This window comes from Procambarus clarkii, chromosome 69 (assembly GCF_040958095.1).
Source record: "Procambarus clarkii isolate CNS0578487 chromosome 69, FALCON_Pclarkii_2.0, whole genome shotgun sequence".
NCBI lineage: Eukaryota > Metazoa > Arthropoda > Malacostraca > Decapoda > Cambaridae > Procambarus > Procambarus clarkii.
In genome coordinates this window covers 22528092-22542318 of record NC_091218.1, presented here as the reverse complement: position 1 = coordinate 22542318, position 14227 = coordinate 22528092, and the positions used below count along the sequence as shown (strand labels likewise).

General features: G+C 45.4%; 1 non-coding gene across 1 annotated transcript; it reads right to left on the bottom strand.

Moving 5' to 3' along the window:
• Nucleotides 1–1476: 1476 nt before the first annotated feature.
• On the bottom strand, nt 1477–1549 carry TRNAR-UCU (transfer RNA arginine (anticodon UCU)). The gene has a single exon. It is a non-coding gene; the product is annotated as a tRNA-Arg (tRNA).
• Nucleotides 1550–14227: the final 12678 nt, after the last annotated feature.

Sequence of the window (14227 nt, the reverse complement as noted above, 5' to 3'; positions counted from 1 at the left end):
TAGTTTAGATTAGAGCTGTGAGTGGAAAAAGCACAGAGTGCAGAACGCGATGGTGAACCAGACTGTAATGTTCTTGATTTAATAACAAGTGTTTGGAAGGGTCTAGAGGGTGTGAGGGGGGGGGTTGTAAGGTTACCTTGAGGTGATTTCGGGGCTCAGCGACCCCGCGGCCCGGTCGTCGACCAGGCCTCTGGGGGGGGGGGGGGTAATTGTGAGGATTTAGTGCGGTAGTTAGGGGATGGTGAGGTGGTTAGAGTCAGCTAATATGAGGATAGGCAAGGCCGGCCTGGGCACGAGTAGAGAAGGGTGAAGGGCAGAGCAGTGTGAGGGGGGGGGAGGGGGGTGTGCCCCTAACATGATGAGTGACGTGTTGGGTATGATAGGTGCCAGGAGGGAGCCAGGTGCTGCTCTCTACCTCTCTACCTCTCCCTCTCTCTGGGGGGGGGAGTCCACTATGGGGGTCCACTACCACCCACAGGATGGGATATGGGGTCCACTACCACCTACAGGATGGGGTATGGGAGTTCACTACCACCCACAGGATGGGATATGGGGTCCACTACCACCCACAGGATGGGATATGGGGTCCGCTACCACCCACAGGATGGGATATGGGGTCCACTACCACCCACAGGATGGGTATGGGGTCCACTACCACCCACAGGATGGGTATGGGGTCCACTACCACAGGATGGGGTATGGGGTCCACTACCACCCACAGGATGGGTATGGGGTCCACTACCACCCACAGGATGGGTATGGGGTCCACTACCACAGGATGGGGTATGGGGTCCACTACCACCCACAGAATGGATATGGGATCCACTACCACCCACAGGATGGGTATGGGGGTCCACTACCACCCACAGAATGGATATGGGATCCACTACCACCCACAGGATGGGTATGGGGTCCACTACCACCCACAGGATGGGATATGGGGTCCACTACCACCCACAGGATGGGATATGGGGGTCCACTACCACCCACAGTTGAATGATCCCACAGCACAACAGGAGCTGAACGAGAACAGAACGAGTTGAACAGCAGAACGAGAGGCTGAAACAGCGGACCACAGCAGACAGTATCAAAAGACGGGTGGAATGCGCACACACAGGAAAAATGTAAATTTCTCAATTATGTGTAGTTGACACCTATGTTTCAGGTAGGCCTATGCTAGGCCTATGCTTTCGAGGTTGTGGCGGCTTTGGAGGTAGGGAGGAGGAGGTGGAGACCGGTTGGGAGGGGGAGAAACGATTGGGGGAGGTGGAGGGAACAGGGTTGCCAAGCGTCGCTATTCTACTCTAGTCAGAGCCGTTCAATATATCGTTGGCTCGACTCACACCTCTGTGTGTGTGTGTGTGTGTGTGTGTGTGTGTGTGTGTGTGTGTGTGTGTGTGTGTGTGTGTGTGTGTGTGTGTGTGTGTTCCAGGCAGCAGCAAGATGCTGTGCCGTGAACACGTGCAAACAAACAAGCATCCCCAGCGGGATTCGAACCCGCGACCTCTGGATTAGAAGTCCAGCGCGCTATCCACTGCGCCATGGGGACTCTTTGAGGACTTGCAATGAAGTGGAATTTCTCATCTAAATTTATCCGTTTCTTAAAAGTTTTAATCAAGTTCTTGTCATTATCTTGAGGTGCTTCCGGGGCTTAGCGTCCCCGCGGCCCGGTCTCCAAAGAATGTATAATTATCATAATGTATAACATTTTGATAATGTTATACATATGTGTTCAAGTTCAAGAAAGCCGCAATGGAAAACGTAGTGTAGAGAGCTATTGAAATGTCTTCTAAATCTAAATTATACATTACTTAATTCTAATACTAAAAGTGTTTGGACACACATCTTTCTAAGATCACTTCTAAGTAACTAAGATCACTACATAGATGAGTAATGTAGTGTACATTTCTGTACATTTGTGTACTAACGTTAGTGAATAAAATTTTTGAATAAACTTGATCCGTCTCAGAGAATTTTATACATACACATATATGCATAGTTTTAATGTATGGGTATACGCAATTTCAGAACATGTATAGTTGATTATCATACGAGTATACATATCTTTAATGCAAGCATGTCATTTGAAAATCAGATATATGATTTTAATGCACATATACATAATTTTAATTCATGCATACATAATTTTAATTCATACATAATTTTAAATCATGCATACATAATTTTAATTCATGCATGCATAATTTTAATCCATACATACATAATTTTAATTCATGCATACATAATTTTAATTCATACATAATTTTAATTCATTCATAATTTTAAATCATGCCATAAATCATAAATAAATCATATATATATATATATATATATATATATATATATATATATATATATATATATATATATATATATATATATATACCAAGATTCCCTCATATCCTTAATCAAAACTGAGTAATTCCTGAACACAAAAGTGGAAATTTCACTGAAATCACCAATTATAAAACCACTATCAACCCTACCCACGTTATACAAATTATTTGTGAAACAAGTTACAAACAGGTGATCACTCCTGTTGGTACGTACAAAGCCCTAAAAAAGCCCAAACGGTGCTACACAAAAGTGTACTTTTTTGTACTTTAGTTAGGCCTTAATAGCGTAATTGTTACACTGCATGACAGAGGAGGTCAGAGTTCACTGTTTCTTAGAATATCTGTTGAACTATTCACTGTTTCTTAGAATATCTGTTGAACTATTCACTGTTTCTTAGAATATCTGTTGAACTAAACGATTACTTCGAGGTTGCAGCTGTACGCGAACAGCTGTGTTGTTATGGCAGGTGTGTGAGGGAAAGTGGGCCCCTCTCGCACCTGGGCAGGTGTGGCAGGTGTGGATTGGAGGTTGGGAGGTTAGTTGCTTGGTCTTCCACTAGATAATATGATGCTAGTATGCAATTAGTGGGAGTGTGTTGAAGATCTCAACAGGTTTGGAATTGGTTCGTGGTATGATGGTGTGTGTGTGGTGATGGTGTGTGTGTGTGTGGTGATGGTGTGTGTGTGTGTGTGTGTGTGGTGATGGTGTGTGTGTGTGTGTGTGTGGTGATGGTGTGTGTGTGTGGTGATGGTGTCGGTTGTGTAGTGGTGTGATGGTGTGTGTGTTGGTGATGGTGGTGTGGATTGTGTAGTGATGTGACAGTGTGTGTGTGATGGTGATGGTGGATTGTGTAGTGGTGATATGGTGATACGGACATCAAAGCGGTGCTCGCTACGAAGATGGTGATGATGGTGTTATCTGTGGTTAGCGTGATGGTGATAAACGTTGGTATGGTGAAGGATAGTGACGGTGACGCCTGTGGAGATGGATAGTGGCATCATCTGTGGTGGTAGAGGTGATAGTTAGTATCGTGGTGGAGTTGGTAAGCAGGAAATGCAATTGTGGTGGTTGAATGGAGAGCGCTGATTGTAACTAAGTTAAAAGAGGATACAGTGGTTAAAAATTGTGAGGAGGGTGTGGTGAGCCCACAGTGATATGGTGAGGGAGAAGGGGGGGGAGAGGGGGTGGTTACGAGAGAGAGAGAGAGAGAGGGGAGGGAGGATTTAGTGTGTGTAGTGATTGTGGTGGGGGATTGTGTGGGGGCTAGTGATTGTGGTGGGGAACTAGCGATCCTAGAAGACCAGTTGATTCAGTGTAAAGGGCTGAATCAACCCAGAATCAATATATATATATATATATATATATATATATATATATATATATAATATATATATATATATACATATACAGGCTGGCTACTACTACAGGCTGTGTCGTTGACCAATGAACTTGTACTAGGACAAATCTAGGCAAATATTGGTGAAAATGTTTAAGACTTTATTGAGACGAGATTGATAGAAGCAGAGAAGAAATCTTGCATCGTGCAGAGGAATACTTCTGGTTGATACCTGGTTGATGGGGTTCTGGGAGTTCTTCTACTCCCCAAGCCCGGCCCGAGGCCAGGCTCGACTTGTGAGAGTTTGGTCCACTAGGCTGTTGCTTGGAGCGGCCCGCAGGCCCACATATACCTGGTTGATGGGGTTCTGGGAGTTCTTCTACTCCCCAAGCCCGGCCCGAGGCCAGGCTTGGCTTGTGAGAGTTTGGTCCACCAGGCTGTTGCTTGGAGCGGCCCGCAGGCCCACATACCCACCACAGCCCGGTTGGTCCGGCACTCCTTGGAGGAAATCTTCTCTTATACAAGATTTTCTCTGCTTGTACTAGATTTGCTCCTTCTGCTTCTCTGTTCTCTGATGGACTAGATTTTTTTGGAGGAAATAGTAATAATACTGGATTTGACAAGTCTTATTAAAAATAATATACTCGGTTCCTGAAGGAAAGAGTATAGTGTGAATCTACGTTAATATGAACATGTTTATGATGCTATATTGTAGTGATGATCGAGTCCACACCTGTCAGGGAGAACTGATGATAACAGGTGCACTGTTGATGATTCATATCTCGCAGGTGTGTGTGACTGGTGTTGATCTCAGATGGACTGATGGGGATTCGTGGACTTGATTCGCAGTTGGGAGAGGACTGAGGGAGGAAGGGAGGCTGAAAGCACTGTTGCTTCATGCAACATGCAAACAGCCACAGATCTGTTTATCTGACAGCAAGTGGTGGCATCAAATGGTTATCTTGAGGTTATCTTGAGATGATTTCGGGGCTTTTAGTGTCCCCGCGGCCCGGTCCTCGACCAGGCCTCCACCCCCAGGAAACAGCCCGTGACAGCTGACTAACACCCAGGTACCTATTTTACTGCTAGGTAACAGGGGCATAGAGTGAAAGAAACTCTGTCCATTGTTTCTCGCCGCCCACTGGTGGCAGAAGTGGTGGACAGGGTGACCCAAAGTGAACTGTTATTTGACTCTCTTGTCTGCCTCTCTAGTGCAATTTTCGACGTTATCATCAGCGGCAATAAGGTCTATATTGATATCTTCTTCACGTGAAGATTACTAACTGTAGCGCAGTAGTCAACGTCCTTGACTAACAACCGAGGGATCCGGATTCATTCCCTGGGAAAGTCAGAAATGGTTGGGGAAGTTTCATTCCATCTGAAGTCTCTGTTCACCTAACAGTAATATGGGACCCCCCCCCCCCCTGGAGTTAGGCAATTGTTTTGGGTATCATCCAGGGTAGTTGATGAGTAGTTGATCTAGAATGGTGGTGGGGCATCGCGATAAGCCTACCTGCAGGCTTCCTGTCCCGAACAATTGTATCGGGAAAGGTTGTATCTACGAGAGTCTACGAGAGGAAATAATATATTCACGAACTGCTAGAGGAGCCGGTCGGCCGAGCGGACAGCACACTGGACTTGTGATCCAGTGGTCCCGGGTTCAATCCCGGGCGCCGGCGAGAAACAATGGGCAGAGTTTCTTTCACCCTATGCCCCTGTTACCTCGCAGTAAAATAGGTACCTGGGAGTTAGTCAGCTGTCACGGGCTGCTTCCTGGGGGTGGAGGCCTGGTCGAGGACCGGGCCGCGGGGACACTAAAGCCCCGAAATCATCTCAAGATAACCTCAAGAAGAAGAAGCAAATAAAACCAAGCTTCACGAGTGTGAGTTTCGACCTAACACACGCTTAGGGGACCAGAGTTCGAGTCTCCTAGAACCCAGGGGAATGGTATTCAAGGAGCGAGGAGGTTATCTTGAGGTTTTCTTGAGATGATTTCGGGGCTTTAGTGTCCCCGCGGCCCGGTCCTCGACCAGGCCTCCACTCCCAGGAAGCAGCCCGTAACAGCTGACTAACACCCAGGTACCTATTTACTGCTAGGTAACAGGGGCATTCAGGGTGAAAGAAACTTTGCCCATTTGTTTCTGCCTCGTGCGGGAATCGAACCCGCGCCACAGAATTACGAGTCCTGCGCGCTGTCCACCAGGCTACGAGGCCCCTTGGAGAACCAAACATTTAGCAGTAAATGCAATAAATAAGATAACGAGGTTTGAGAAAGACCTGGGTAAATACTGGATTGAAATAAGATAACGAGGTTTGAGAAAGACCTGGGAAAATACTGGAGTGTTGATTTCTGGAACTACCGGGGAACATAATAGATGGTAAATTGAAATTAGGAATTTCCTTAAGTACTTTCGTATATTAATACATTTTCAGAAGGAGTTCATCTTCACTCCTAAAGATGTATTAATATACGAAAGTACTTAAGGAAATTCTTGTTTCAATTTTCCTCCATGGTCTGACACTGTCATATATATATATATATATATATATATATATATATATATATATATAAATATATATATATATATATATATATATATATATATATATATATATATATATATATAATGCCTCATTTTCGTATTCTTAAATGGGTTAAGAATGTTTGTAATCCTGAATTTTCCCTTACCAGCGGTTGCAACACTGTTGCACTAGGCTTAATATCAAAACAAAAGACCAAATAAAACTGCACAAGGCCTAATGGACCATACAAGGCCTATTAATGCAATTGCCCCATGCAATTGCAAATTACTGCAAACCCCTAACTCACATTTCTCTAAGGGTTGAAACGAGCCAATGATCTCACGGCAATTAACGTGCCTGGTAATTGGTTCGAGTAATTAACCACTTTTTTTCCCCCTTAACAAGTATTTAACGAGGTCTTTCCTAACTGTAAATTTATTTAATTAATATCCATTGTTCTGCGTTCTATTATGTGTCGCTTGTACTCTTGTTTTTAGTCTTTATAGCAGTAATTAGGGCGCCAGCAGTGGCCACTAGTTCGGTAATTAAACGAAAGGTTAACGATACTCAGTGTTTTAACGAAGGTAAGTGTTGATCCACACTACAAGCGTCTAACGGTACAAGAGGAAGCTTGAAGCAGCTTGAAGTAGCAGTAGCAGTAACAAGGAGCTAGAGGAAGCAGGTTGAAGTAGCAGCAGCAGTAACAAGGAGCTAGAGGAAGCAGGTTGAAGTAGCAGCAGCAGCAGCAAGGAGCTAGAGGAAGCACGTTGAAGTAGCAGCAGCAGCAGCAAGGAGCAAGAGGAAGTCTTGCCAGAGATAAAGACCTTGTCTGGGTCGAGGGTACTGGGGAAGTGTTGGATTACCAGGTGGAGGCTCTAGGGTAACCTGGCTGTGTCTACCCTGACACCCACCACCTGACCCAGCCACCACCACCTGGCCCAGCCACCACCACCTGGCCCAGCCACCACCACCTGGCCCAGCCACCACCACCTGGCCCAGCCACCACCTGGCCCAGCCACCACCTGGCCCACCCACCACCTGGCCCAGCCACCACCTGGCCCAGCAACCACCTGGCCCACCCACCACCTGGCCCAGCTACCACCTGGCCCAGCCACCACCACCTGGCCCAGCCACCACCACCTGGCCCAGCCACCACCACCTGGCCCAGCTACCACCTGGCCCAGCCACCACCTGGCCCAGCCACCACCACCTGGCCCAGCCACCACCACCTGGCCCAGCCACCACCACCTGGTCCAGCCACCAGCTGGCTCAGCCACCTGTCTCATCCTACCTGGTTTGTGTTGCTGGGGCCTCGTTCTTGCATCCAACACATGCACAGTTGGGCAGTATTGAAGGACTCACTAAAACCCTTAAACACACTCCTTTACTGTTTCCTTGAAGTGTTTCAACACACTCAGACACTCGCCCTCACTGTTTCCTTGAAGTCTTTCAACATAAACTTATATTTTAATTATCCATCCTGTCCAGCAAGTAAGGCAGGCGCTCCACAATATTGGAAAGTCTGAAGAACAGGTTCCAATCTGTTGGATTGAAAGCTATATCGACCCCCCTGATCGATAGACTGAGAGAGTAGATACAGAAATAGAAGCAGCAAAAAATACAGATAGCCTATGAAACCTGCGATGGCTGACTGTAATAGATATTCTATTACAGGCAATTGTAAAGCTGAAATAGCAAATGCCAGTGGATATAGATATGAAGCAATTTCCACAGGTAGAGAAAACTTGAAGCCCTGACACCTTTCACTAATAATTGGTCATGATCTAGCAATCAATATCCACTTTCACCTTTGCTTTGCCTGTACATATATACTCGAGTATCCCCCCAAAAAAAATTGAAACTCTCTCACCTTCAAGAATGCAGTAATTCTAATCAGGTTAGTAGAGTGGTCTATCCTAATTGATACCTGGGGGGGGACACTTGTGTCAAAGGTGGTTGTCTCCATGTGTCAGGCGAGCTGTACCAGAGACACATGTATCCAAGGTAACTGGACCCGAGCCTAAAAAATATAAGGCCTTGCGTAGGGGGATACTTTTTCTTATCAGACTGTGGTGGAGATGGGAAGGGAAGTCGATCCTTGATATCTCACCACTAAGTGATGCTGAGTCTGTAGGAGCAGCATCCATCTAGGAGCTGGAGCTGTTCCTAAGATGTACGGGCTCACCATAGACCGTGCTACTTGGAACTTTGTTCCAGGTAGCGAATCTTTAACAACAACAACATCCTAAGATGACACATATAAGTCTCAGTAGGAAAAGCGTATATATGTGGTCATATAATATCATATAATAGTTCCTATATATCATAGGAACAGATATATATAGTCCCTACAAGAGTCATGCTCTCTGGTGTGGTATGTGTGTGGGAGGGGGGGCGGGGGGAGATTGGACCCTCACACCTGGGCTGAAGCAACAGGTGTGTGTGTGTGTGGGGGGTTGGAGGGGGGGGGGGGGGGGTAGCTGGTGTGGGCGTAGCATTGTAAGATCATGAACAGTTAGTCCAAGCCTGGTTCACTACCTCTTGGGTGACGCCTCTTAACTTTCTTCAGGTGACCTTAAGTGACCAAACAGCAAATTCACCAATTTGCTGTCTAATTTCCTCGCGTGTGATTCGCTAATTTACGTTCTAATTTAGTAGCAAATTATTTACAGTTTACATTCTAATTAGTTTTTTTCACTCGCAAATTCATCACTAACCTTCAGTATTTTTTTACATTTTAATTTACAATTTGTAGTTTTTTCCCACTTGCGTCGACTTTTTTTTTAGTTTTTTGATTATTTACAAATCTTCGGTACTCATTTACAAATGTTTTACTTCGTAGTTAAAGAAAATGCGTTTCTCCTGTAAATTATATATGGTGGAGTAAGATAAGATTAGAGGAGAAACCTCTATTATTAAAGCAAATAATCTGGGATAGGCCGGAGGGAAAGGAATAGTTCCCAACCACTTAGACCGTTGGGAATCGAACGCCGATCTGCAAGTAACGGGGGCGGGGGAAGGGGGGTCGTTGTACCGACCAACCCAAGTGGTTGGATCAAAGGTAGGGGGTCATATTGGATTTCGAGAGAAAGAGAGAGAGATAGAGAGAAACCACACCATAAATTCAGACTTAGATTGACAGATTTACTGAGAGAAACAAAGAGGAACAGAGAGAGAGAGAGAGCTGAGTAGTGTACACAAAAAAGACAGTGGGACAGGTAGACAGACAGGTAGACAGACAGGGTGTACGCTTACCGTCAGATTTGGCAGTAAATATTGACGTGTGTAACCTGTCAGGTGGCGGCCTTGGCCAGCCTGTCTTGCTGTACAGGTGCGCTTGAGGGGAAGGGGAAGGGGGGGGGGGCGAAAGGGGGGGGTCCTTCGAAGGAGGGGGGACCAGATGGTGACGACCTCGCTATTGGAGGGGCGGTGGTTACCTTCCTTGAGAGGGAGGGGGGGGTCTCATCGTTGGGGGGTTAGGGGGGGCAGGACTTCTGAACAGGTGAGAGAGAGGGGGGGTGGTGGGGTGGTTCTGATAGGGGTCTCCTGGTTGGGGGGGGTTGGGGGGTTGGGGAGGTGTGAGTATCACTCACGGGGTGATACTCACATCTCTCACACACTCACAGCTCCCTATGAAAATATTCAAGTATTCAGGGAGAATACGTTTTATTCTCTTCTCCGAGGCTATGGGTCCCTACAATTGCACCGATGGTGGTGCCCCTGTATATATATATATATATATATATATATATATATATATATATATATATATATATATATATATACATATATATATATATATATATATATATATATATATATATATATATATATACGTCGCCTACAGTGTTTGTCTAAGCAGCGACAGCTGGGGGGCGCACATATAACAATTTCTTCTGCTCGAGATTCATCAGACTGTTATTACTGTCTTCTAGCATCTCTAATCTATAAATTGTCCACCGGCTGCCAGCCTGGCACTCCCTCCCGTCCCCCCCCCCCCACCCCCTCTCTCCCCCCGACCTCTAGTCAGGGCACTCCCGCGTCCCGACTACTCATTAGGCTCTAGATAATCGCTCAATTAGGCGACTAATTGCATGTTGCGGCGATATTTTTTTGGTTGTTGTACGACCCGTAAATGTGAGGTTCATTACGTGTTAGACGGCGTTGATCTCACAGCCAGAAATCAAGAATTTTGTGTGGATTAAGAACATGAAAAAATATGGATTTAGGAAACTGCTGAAGGCCTATTGACGTAGCGCTCTGTCTCTGTCTGTCTGTCTCTCTCTCTCTCTCTCTCTCTCTCTCTCTCTCTCTCTCTCTCTCTCTCTCTCTCTCTCTCTCTCTCTCTCTCTCTCTCTCTCTCTCTCAGCTCTCTCGCTCTCTCTCTCTCTCTCTATCCTCAGACCAAAAAAAAAATCAGTTTTCTGATTAATGGTATTTCTCTGTGGCGTTCGATTCCCCGAGGTGTTTGCTGGTTTGATAATCAGCTTGACTGACGTTACTGGTAACGGGCAGCCGGAGAGACGGCCAGTAACGTAACTATAAAGGATACAGGTCATGATCGTTTGGCTATTCATACGTTACCAACTAGGGAGCCATTAGTGGGAATGACCAAGCAGTCTGTCTTGACAGAGAAACATGTGATAGTATAAATGCAGCCCCAAGCATTCAACGTTTATCAATCTGCAGTTGCAAAGCATTGAAAGGGTAAGGGGGGTTGACTGGGGGAAAGGGGGAAGGGGAGGGATTGGAAAGGGGGGGAGGGGAGGGATTGGAAAGGGGGGGAGGGGAGGGATTGGAAAGGGGGAGGTAGAGAGAACTTAAAGAAAATGGTCATTTCTAATTGGCATTACTAATATTTTTATACCAGAAGTTGTGGGTTAAGACCCATATGTAATTCCTTGCCATAAAGTTGCAGGTCTGGTTCAACCTGATCAACCAGGCTGTGACTCATACGTCAGGCTGCGAGCAGCCGCGTCTAACAGCCTGGTTGATCAGTCCAGCAACCAGGAGGCCTGGTCGACGACCGGGCCGCGGGGACACTAAGCCCCGGAAGCACCCCAAGGTAGGTAGGTAACCCCCCCCCCCTCCCATAGATCTGTGTCTTCAGTGGACCTGGTCATCTGTGGAATACTGTTACCCCTTACAGTGTAACCTCACTGTACTACAGTGTCACAACTACTATTGTAGTTGAATATGTGTGATTTACAGTTTTTAGTGGACCTCAGACGCAAGGGCCATTATGAATCAAAGTCCAACACAAGCAAAGGTGAAAATCTCATGTTTACTTCATTCACTTCTATAAGATATGACACATGACACCTCTTTTGACACCTTATTTCAATGTCACACTGTGTAAATCTGCAAAATCATACTGAACATATTACATGAAATTTTTGAGGATATGGGGAATATAATACTGTGTTTGTATATTAAATTGTGTATAAAGTGTGAGGATTTGTGTGTATTTTAACAATAGTGTGAGGTTATGTGAGTGTGTGTGTGTGTGTGTATTTTAACAATAGTGTGAGGTTATGTGAGTGTGTGTGTGTGTGTGTATTTTAACAATAGTGTGAGGTTATGTGAGTGTGTGTGTGTGTGTGTATTTTAACAATAGTGTGAGGTTATGTGAGTGTGTGTGTGTGTATTTTAACAATAGTGTGAGGCTGTGTGAGTATGTTTCGTGTATTGAGAGCAGTGTATATCAGCCATCATCCTCCATTAACAGTCTAATACACAGGACATGTCAGTCAAGCTACCTCACTGGACAGACTGTAGCAGAGTACATGTCAGTCAAGCCGCCACTTTTGACAGTCATATAGCTTCAATTTCCTCCCCTTCAATGACGGACGGGGAAAGGAATGGTGCCTCAACCACTTGGGCTGGACGGTAGAGCGACGGTCGTGCTTCATGCAGATCGACGTTCAATCCCCCGACCGTCCAAGTATTTGAGGCACCATTCCTTTCCCCTCGTCCCATCCCAAATCCTTATCCTGACCCCTTCCCAGTGCTATATAGTCGTAATAGCTTGGCCCTTTCCCTTCATAATTCCTTCCTTTCCCTTCAATTCTAGCCCCATCCTTTCCCCAAGTATTCCCCTTCGTTGTAATAGCCAAGACATGCAGATATCCCCCACCAGAGCTCGATACCCCTATTCTCAAGGCCACACTGGCGCCACATACACTATTACCAGCACGGAGTAAAGCCATTTTTTACTGTCCAATGCGATAGTGAACACTTCGCAAAATATAATTCAATTTACGCTTCTGACACCTGCTTGGCAGCACACACCTTGCATGATGCACACGGCGACGATCAAACACCACAATACTAACACGGAACGTCACCACCAACGCTGCTGGCTATTGAACACACTGCACCAAGTGTGTGCAGGTGTGTGTAGGGGTGTGTGCAGGTGCACCAGGTGTGTGTGCAGGTGCACCAGGTGTGTGTGCAGGTGCACCAGGTGTGTGTGCAGGTGCACCAGGTGAGTGTAGGTGCACCAGGTGAGTGTAGGTGCACCAGGTGTGTGCAGGTGCACCAGGTGTGTGTAGGTGTGTGCAGGTGCACCAGGTGTGTGTGCAGGTGCACCAGGTGTGTGTGCAGGTGCACCAGGTGTGTGTGCAGGTGCACCAGGTGAGTGTAGGTGCACCAGGTGTGTGCAGGTGCACCAGGTGTGTGTAGGTGTGTGCAGGTGCACCAGGTGTGTGTAGGTGCACCAGGTGTGTGTAGGTGTGTGCAGGTGCACCAGGTGTGTGTAGGTGTGTGTGCAGGTGCACCAGGTGTGTGTGCAGGTGCAAGGTGTATGCAGGTGTGTGTAGGTGTGTCCAGGTGTGTGTTCCACACACAGGACAAAATAAGATATATTAGAGCTCCCTGTAGCTTTCAACTGGCCAATCCCTGTGTCAGGTGGTCTGTCAGAGAAGTGATTGACTGATTGCCCAAGCATGTGTCAACTCTCATTAACTATTAATCAAGCGAGTTCAGGAAGTGTTCAACAGTGTGATTGAAGCTTCATCATATATTCCCCAATTGAAGCGATAACAAGTCGATTCATATTTACAACACCCCTTAGCTTACCAGAACCCTCGACAAGCCACCGGCTTCCTGTCCCTGACGACGTCGAGACCACTTTAGATTAATTTCCCCTCAGGTAAATACAGGTAATGTTTAAAATAGCCAGTGGACTACCTGCTTATAACCTCCAGTAGAATATATGTTTTTGTATACACCTGCCAGCTTGGTAATTTGCTACGGGTCTCTGCAGGTAATTAAGCCCGAGAGGTAATTATGTAGGCAGCTTAGAGCTTCTCGTATTATCCTGTAGACAGCTTAGCCTGTGTCAGCTTTATCTGGCGACGTGTTACTTTGGTACTTTGTAAATAACTTATTCTGTATCAAGGTACTTTGTAAATAACTTATTCTGTATCAAGGGACTTTGTAAATAACTTATTCTGTATCAAGGGACTTTCTAAATAACTTATTCTGTATCAAGGGACTTTGTAAATAACTTATTCTGCATCAAGGTACTTTGTAAATAACTTATTCTGTATCAAGGTACTTTGTAAATGACTTGTTCTGTATCAAGGTACTTTGCAAATGACTTGTTCTGTATCAAGGTACTTTGTAAATAACTTATTCTGTATCAAGGTACTTTGTAAATGACTTGTTCTGTATCAAGGTACTTTGCAAATGACTTGTTCTGTATCAAGGTACTTTGTAAATAACTTATTCTGTATCAAGGGACTTTGTAAATAACTTATTCTGTATCAAGGTACTTTGTAAATAACTTATTCTGTATCAAGGTACTTTGTAAATAACTTATTCTGTATCAAGGTACTTTGTAAATAACTTATTCTGTATCAAGGGACTTTCTAAATAACTTATTCTGTATCAAGGTACTTTGTAAATAACTTATTCTATATATAGGCTATATATATTGGTTAGGTTAGGTGTTTAGGTTCTGTTGGCGATTATTTGTATTTGTAGTACGTGGGTGAAGCATTTATAGCGTTGTGATTCGAACACAAT